This window comes from Montipora capricornis, chromosome 10 (genome assembly GCF_036669925.1).
Source record: "Montipora capricornis isolate CH-2021 chromosome 10, ASM3666992v2, whole genome shotgun sequence".
In the NCBI taxonomy this organism is placed as follows: domain Eukaryota; kingdom Metazoa; phylum Cnidaria; class Anthozoa; order Scleractinia; family Acroporidae; genus Montipora; species Montipora capricornis.
Window position 1 is genome coordinate 34,685,287 of NC_090892.1, and position 9,200 is coordinate 34,694,486.

Here is a 9,200-nt window from a genome sequence, read left to right on the forward strand (position 1 = left end):
AAGAAAATAAAACCAAATTGTACCTGTGTGTATTGTAATGCAAAGTGTGAACACCACTACCAAGCAAAGAGTTGACTAGGACAAAAGGTGGTATCCCTGCTGTAGATACCTATTGGGATAGTTGTTTAAGGAAAAAAAACAAAAACAGCAGTAGACTAGCAACCTTTGTGGCATGATTATGGTGCTGCAGCAAGAATCCCCCTACAAGAAGGGGTTTCTCTCCACTAACTGAAATAATAATCTCTAGTAAAGTGGGTAAGTATGGGGAAAATACTGTGTGTGTGGATGGTGAGTTGAGGGAAAATCATAACCAAAAATTAGTCTGTGAAATGAGGAAGAGAAATTCACAAAGCAAACTCTCAACCTCACAGTGGAGTTAGCAAAACAGAACAAACTCTGTGTGAAAATAAAAACTTTAATTTCAGAAACAGCCAGATAGTACATGTATAAGAAAGTAAATCGAGTAAGAGGGATAAACAAACATTTGAACATGAAAATTATTCGTTCTTAATAATAAATACGAAACAATCCCTACAAAAACCCTTCGTTCTTAAAAAACAGGAAAGGCAGGTACAAAACCTAAAGAAATCCCATGCAAAATGAAACACAGGTGTATTAAATGAGCAAATCTAAACAACTCAAAGGGAAAGAAAAGCTGACTGCGACACCATTAGGCTCGTAAATGGCTGCGAATCTTCAGGGGTAGAGCGCAACCGAGCAAGGGGGTTTCTAGTCCAGCGCTGGACCTCTACCCGACCCCCTTGTGTCGAGTCAAGAAAGGAAAAAGAAAAGAACAAGCGGAAAACCAGGAGAAAACAACACCAAAACCATGGACAGACTAACGCGACCAAACCTGCAAAGCCAATTAAGCAAAACTGGGACTGATAACACTAACCAAGAACACACTTACCCGGTGTATAATATGATTACTGAAGCAAAATTATAGTTTAAAATAAATAAAACTGGATACCTGGTTACTTACATGGAAGAAAAAGCTGGCACAAATTTCCCTTCTCTCCAAACATTTGCAAAGACTCCAGCAAACGTCAGCTGTGCTTACGACAAAAGAATTCAAATATGACCCAAACTGCACACAGGGCCTGGGCACGAAAAATGCGGAGGACTCGATCTGGGAACCAGCACGACAGGGAAAATGCCCAATGCGCTAGAATACTACTACGAAATGGGGATTAGGAAGCCAAAGAAGGGGCAGATTGGCCCAGAAAAACATGGAAGCCCAAGTAGGATTGCGTTGCTATTGATACAGGGTGTACAGCAGAGGTATAATCATTCGTTCTTCTGAATGGTTCCAGGAAAAAATCCCATCAGGTGTATAAATCATTCGTTCTTTTGGATAGATCTCGGGAAAAATCCCATCAGGTGTATAAATCATTCGTTCTTTTGGATGGATCCAGGAAAAAATCCCATCAGGTGTATAAATCATTCGTTCTTTTGGATAGAACTCGGGAAAAATCCCATCAGGTGTATAAATCATTCCTTCTTTTGGATGGATCCAGGGAAAAATCCCATCAGGTGTATAAATCATTCGTTCTTTTGGATGGATCCAGGGAAAATTCCATCAGGTGTATAAATCATTCGTTCTTTTGAATAGATCTAGGGAAAAATCCCATCAGGTGTATAAATCATTCTTTCTTTTGGGTGTTTCCAGGGAAAAATCCTATCAGGTGTATAAATCATTCGTTCTTTTGGGTGTTTCCAGGAAAAATCCCGTGAGGTGTCAATTAACAGAAAATGAAAATAATTGAAATATCCATATCCAAACAAATAAGTAAACAGTTTATAATGTAAGAAATACCTTTTGAAATAACAAGTTCAGAACCTGCGGTATCAAAATAATAATAATAATAATAATAATAATAATAATAATAATAATAATAATAATAATGCTGTTTCTAAGTTAGTATTAGGTTAGTGGTTAAGAAAATAAAACCAAATTGTACCTGTGTGTATTGTAATGCAAAGTGTGAACACCACTACCAAGCAAAGAGTTGACTAGGACAAAAGGTGGTATCCCTGCTGTAGATACCTATTGGGATAGTTGTTTAAGGAAAAAAAACAAAAACAGCAGTAGACTAGCAACCTTTGTGGCATGATTATGGTGCTGCAGCAAGAATCCCCCTACAAGAAGGGGTTTCTCTCCACTAACTGAAATAATAATCTCTAGTAAAGTGGGTAAGTATGGGGAAAATACTGTGTGTGTGGATGGTGAGTTGAGGGAAAATCATAACCAAAAATTAGTCTGTGAAATGAGGAAGAGAAATTCACAAAGCAAACTCTCAACCTCACAGTGGAGTTAGCAAAACAGAACAAACTCTGTGTGAAAATAAAAACTTTAATTTCAGAAACAGCCAGATAGTACATGTATAAGAAACTAAATCGAGTAAGAGGGATAAACAAACATTTGAACATGAAAATTATTCGTTCTTAATAATAAATACGAAACAATCCCTACAAAAACCCTTCGTTCTTAAAAAACAGGAAAGGCAGTTCCAAAACCTAAAGAAATCCCATGCAAAATGAAACACAGGTGTATTAAATGAGCAAATCTAAACAACTCAAAGGGAAAGAAAAGCTGACTGCGACACCATTAGGCTCGTAAATGGCTGCGAATCTTCAGGGGTAGAGCGCAACCGAGCAAGGGGGTTTCTAGTCCAGCGCTGGACCTCTACCCGACCCCCTTGTGTCGAGTCAAGAAAGGAAAAAGAAAAGAACAAGCGGAAAACCAGGAGAAAACAACACCAAAACCATGGACAGACTAACGCGACCAAACCTGCAAAGCCAATTAAGCAAAACTGGGACTGATAACACTAACCAAGAACACACTTACCCGGTGTATAATATGATTACTGAAGCAAAATTATAGTTTAAAATAAATAAAACTGGATACCTGGTTACTTACATGGAAGAAAAAGCTGGCACAAATTTCCCTTCTCTCCAAACATTTGCAAACACTCCAGCAAACGTCAGCTGTGCTTACGACAAAAGAATTCAAATATGACCCAAACTGCACACAGGGCCTGGGCACGAAAAATGCGGAGGAGTCGATCTGGGAACCAGCACGACAGGGAAAATGCCCAATGCGCTAGAATACTACTACGAAATGGGGATTAGGAAGCCAAAGAAGGGGCAGATTGGCCCAGAAAAACATGGAAGCCCAAGTAGGATTGCGTTGCTATTGATACAGGGTGTACAGCAGAGGTATAATCATTCGTTCTTCTGAATGGTTCCAGGAAAAAATCCCATCAGGTGTATAAATCATTCGTTCTTTTGGATAGATCTCGGGAAAAATCCCATCAGGTGTATAAATCATTCGTTCTTTTGGATGGATCCAGGAAAAAATCCCATCAGGTGTATAAATCATTCGTTCTTTTGGATAGAACTCGGGAAAAATCCCATCAGGTGTATAAATCATTCCTTCTTTTGGATGGATCCAGGGAAAAATCCCATCAGGTGTATAAATCATTCGTTCTTTTGGATGGATCCAGGGAAAATTCCATCAGGTGTATAAATCATTCGTTCTTTTGAATAGATCTAGGGAAAAATCCCATCAGGTGTATAAATCATTCTTTCTTTTGGGTGTTTCCAGGGAAAAATCCTATCAGGTGTATAAATCATTCGTTCTTTTGGGTGTTTCCAGGAAAAATCCCGTGAGGTGTCAATTAACAGAAAATGAAAATAATTGAAATATCCATATCCAAACAAATAAGTAAACAGTTTATAATGTAAGAAATACCTTTTGAAATAACAAGTTCAGAACCTGCGGTATCAAAATAATAATAATAATAATAATAATAATAATAATAATAATAATAATAATAATGCTGTTTCTAAGTTAGTATTAGGTTAGTGGTTAAGAAAATAAAACCAAATTGTACCTGTGTGTATTGTAATGCAAAGTGTGAACACCACTACCAAGCAAAGAGTTGACTAGGACAAAAGGTGGTATCCCTGCTGTAGATACCTATTGGGATAGTTGTTTAAGGAAAAAAAAAAACAAAAACAGCAGTAGACTAGCAACCTTTGTGGCATGATTATGGTGCTGCAGCAAGAATCCCCCTACAAGAAGGGGTTTCTCTCCACTAACTGAAATAATAATCTCTAGTAAAGTGGGTAAGTATGGGGAAAATACTGTGTGTGTGGATGGTGAGTTGAGGGAAAATCATAACCAAAAATTAGTCTGTGAAATGAGGAAGAGAAATTCACAAAGCAAACTCTCAACCTCACAGTGGAGTTAGCAAAACAGAACAAACTCTGTGTGAAAATAAAAACTTTAATTTCAGAAACAGCCAGATAGTACATGTATAAGAAACTAAATCGAGTAAGAGGGATAAACAAACATTTGAACATGAAAATTATTCGTTCTTAATAATAAATACGAAACAATCCCTACAAAAACCCTTCGTTCTTAAAAAACAGGAAAGGCAGTTCCAAAACCTAAAGAAATCCCATGCAAAATGAAACACAGGTGTATTAAATGAGCAAATCTAAACAACTCAAAGGGAAAGAAAAGCTGACTGCGACACCATTAGGCTCGTAAATGGCTGCGAATCTTCAGGGGTAGAGCGCAACCGAGCAAGGGGGTTTCTAGTCCAGCGCTGGACCTCTACCCGACCCCCTTGTGTCGAGTCAAGAAAGGAAAAAGAAAAGAACAAGCGGAAAACCAGGAGAAAACAACACCAAAACCATGGACAGACTAACGCGACCAAACCTGCAAAGCCAATTAAGCAAAACTGGGACTGATAACACTAACCAAGAACACACTTACCCGGTGTATAATATGATTACTGAAGCAAAATTATAGTTTAAAATAAATAAAACTGGATACCTGGTTACTTACATGGAAGAAAAAGCTGGCACAAATTTCCCTTCTCTCCAAACATTTGCAAACACTCCAGCAAACGTCAGCTGTGCTTACGACAAAAGAATTCAAATATGACCCAAACTGCACACAGGGCCTGGGCACGAAAAATGCGGAGGAGTCGATCTGGGAACCAGCACGACAGGGAAAATGCCCAATGCGCTAGAATACTACTACGAAATGGGGATTAGGAAGCCAAAGAAGGGGCAGATTGGCCCAGAAAAACATGGAAGCCCAAGTAGGATTGCGTTGCTATTGATACAGGGTGTCCCGCAGGAGTATAATCATTCGTTCTTCTGAATGTTTCAAGGAAAAAATCCCATCAGGTGTATAAATCAAGCTAAATCATTCGTTCTTTTCGATGGATCTAGGGAAAAATCTCATCAGGTGTATAAATGATTCTTTCTTTTGGGTGTTTCCAGGAAAAAATCCCATCAGGTGTATAAATCATTCGTTCTTTTGGATAGAACTCGGGAAAAATCCCATCAGGTGTATAAATCATTCCTTCTTTTGGATGGATCCAGGGAAAAATCCCATCAGGTGTATAAATCATTCGTTCTTTTGGATGGATCCAGGGAAAATTCCATCAGGTGTATAAATCATTCGTTCTTTTGAATAGATCTAGGGAAAAATCCCATCAGGTGTATAAATCATTCTTTCTTTTGGGTGTTTCCAGGGAAAAATCCTATCAGGTGTATAAATCATTCGTTCTTTTGGGTGTTTCCAGGAAAAATCCCGTGAGGTGTCAATTAACAGAAAATGAAAATAATTGAAATATCCATATCCAAACAAATAAGTAAACAGTTTATAATGTAAGAAATACCTTTTGAAATAACAAGTTCAGAACCTGCGGTATCAAAATAATAATAATAATAATAATAATAATAATAATAATAATAATAATAATGCTGTTTCTAAGTTAGTATTAGGTTAGTGGTTAAGAAAATAAAACCAAATTGTACCTGTGTGTATTGTAATGCAAAGTGTGAACACCACTACCAAGCAAAGAGTTGACTAGGACAAAAGGTGGTATCCCTGCTGTAGATACCTATTGGGATAGTTGTTTAAGGAAAAAAACAAAAACAGCAGTAGACTAGCAACCTTTGTGGCATGATTATGGTGCTGCAGCAAGAATCCCCCTACAAGAAGGGGTTTCACTCCACTAACTGAAATAATAATCTCTAGTAAAGTGGGTAAGTATGGGGAAAATACTGTGTGTGTGGATGGTGAGTTGAGGGAAAATCATAACCAAAAATTAGTCTGTGAAATGAGGAAGAGAAATTCACAAAGCAAACTCTCAACCTCACAGTGGAGTTAGCAAAACAGAACAAACTCTGTGTGAAAATAAAAACTTTAATTTCAGAAACAGCCAGATAGTACATGTATAAGAAACTAAATCGAGTAAGAGGGATAAACAAACATTTGAACATGAAAATTATTCGTTCTTAATAATACAATACGAAACAATCCCTACAAAAACCCTTCGTTCTTAAAAAACAGGAAAGGCAGTTCCAAAACCTAAAGAAATCCCATGCAAAATGAAACACAGGTGTATTAAATGAGCAAATCTAAACAACTCAAAGGGAAAGAAAAGCTGACTGCGACACCATTAGGCTCGTAAATGGCTGCGAATCTTCAGGGGTAGAGCGCAACCGAGCAAGGGGGTTTCTAGTCCAGCGCTGGACCTCTACCCGACCCCCTTGTGTCGAGTCAAGAAAGGGAAAAGAAAAGAACAAGCGGAAAACCAGGAGAAAACAACACCAAAACCATGGACAGACTAACGCGACCAAACCTGCAAAGCCAATAAGCAAAACTGGGACTGATAACACTAACCAAGAACACACTTACCCGGTGTATAATATGATTACTGAAGCAAAATTATAGTTTAAAATAAATAAAACTGGATACCTGGTTACTTACATGGAAGAAAAAGCTGGCACAAATTTCCCTTCTCTCCAAACATTTGCAAACACTCCAGCAAACGTCAGCTGTGCTTACGACAAAAGAATTCAAATATGACCCAAACTGCACACAGGGCCTGGGCACGAAAAATGCGGAGGAGTCGATCTGGGAACCAGCACGACAGGGAAAATGCCCAATGCGCTAGAATACTACTACGAAATGGGGATTAGGAAGCCAAAGAAGGGGCAGATTGGCCCAGAAAAACATGGAAGCCCAAGTAGGATTGCGTTGCTATTGATACAGGGTGTACAGCAGAGGTATAATCATTCGTTCTTCTGAATGGTTCCAGGAAAAATCCCATCAGGTGTATAAATCATTCGTTCTTTTGGATAGATCTCGGGAAAAATCCCATCAGGTGTATAAATCATTCGTTCTTTTGGATGGATCCAGGAAAAAATCCCATCAGGTGTATAAATCATTCGTTCTTTTGGATAGAACTCGGGAAAAATCCCATCAGGTGTATAAATCATTCCTTCTTTTGGATGGATCCAGGGAAAAATCCCATCAGGTGTATAAATCATTCGTTCTTTTGGATGGATCCAGGGAAAATTCCATCAGGTGTATAAATCATTCGTTCTTTTGAATAGATCTAGGGAAAAATCCCATCAGGTGTATAAATCATTCTTTCTTTTGGGTGTTTCCAGGGAAAAATCCTATCAGGTGTATAAATCATTCGTTCTTTTGGGTGTTTCCAGGAAAAATCCCGTGAGGTGTCAATTAACAGAAAATGAAAATAATTGAAATATCCATATCCAAACAAATAAGTAAACAGTTTATAATGTAAGAAATACCTTTTGAAATAACAAGTTCAGAACCTGCGGTATCAAAATAATAATAATAATAATAATAATAATAATAATAATAATGCTGTTTCTAAGTTAGTATTAGGTTAGTGGTTAAGAAAATAAAACCAAATTGTACCTGTGTGTATTGTAATGCAAAGTGTGAACACCACTACCAAGCAAAGAGTTGACTAGGACAAAAGGTGGTATCCCTGCTGTAGATACCTATTGGGATAGTTGTTTAAGGAAAAAAAACAAAAACAGCAGTAGACTAGCAACCTTTGTGGCATGATTATGGTGCTGCAGCAAGAATCCCCCTACAAGAAGGGGTTTCTCTCCACTAACTGAAATAATAATCTCTAGTAAAGTGGGTACCGTATGGGGAAAATACTGTGTGTGTGGATGGTGAGTTGAGGGAAAATCATAACCAAAAATTATCTGTGAAATGAGGAAGAGAAATTCACAAAGCAAACTCTCAACCTCACAGTGGAGTTAGCAAAACAGAACAAACTCTGTGTGAAAATAAAAACTTTAATTTCAGAAACAGCCAGATAGTACATGTATAAGAAACTAAATCGAGTAAGAGGGATAAACAAACATTTGAACATGAAAATTATTCGTTCTTAATAATAAATACGAAACATCCCTACAAAAACCCTTCGTTCTTAAAAAACAGGAAAGGCAGTTCCAAAACCTAAAGAAATCCCATGCAAAATGAAACACCGGTGTATTAAATGAGCAAATCTAACAACCTCAAAGGGGAAATGAAAAAAGCTGACTGCGACACCATTAGGCTCGTAAATGGACTGCGAATCGTTCAGGGGTAGAGCGCAAATCCGAGCAAGGGGGTTTCTAGTCCAGCGCTGGACCTCTACCCGCCCCCCTTTGTGTCGAGTCAAGAAAGGAAAAAGAAAAGATACAAGCGGAAAACCAGGCAGAAAACAAAACACCAAAACCATTGGAACAGACTAAACGCGACCGCAAACCTGCAAAGCCAATTAAGCAAAACGGGACTGATAACCCTAACCAAGGAACACACTGTACCCGGTGTATAATATGATTACTGCAAGGGCAAAAACATTATAGTTTAAAATACATAAAACTGGATACCTGGTTAATTACATTGGAAGAAAAAAGCTGTCACAAATTTCCATTCTCCTCCAAACATTTGCAAACACTCCAGCAAAACGTCAGCTGTGCTTACCGGACAAAAGAATTCAAATATGACCCAAACTGTCACACAGGGCCTGGGCACGAAAAATGCGGAGGAGTCCGATCTGGGAACCAGCACGACAGGGAAAATGCCCAATGCGCTAGAATACTACTACGGAAATATGGGGATTAGGAAGCCAAGAAGGGCAGATTGGCCCAGAAAAACATGGGAAGCCCAAGTAGGATTGCGTTGCTATTGATACAGGGTGTACAGCAGAGTGTATAATCTTCCGTCTCTTCTGAATGGTTCCAGGAAAAAATCCCATCAGGTGTATAAATCATTAGTTCTTTTGGATAGATCGCGGGGAAAACTCCCATCAGGTGTATAAATCCTTCGTTTGCTTTTGGATGGATCCAGGAAAAAA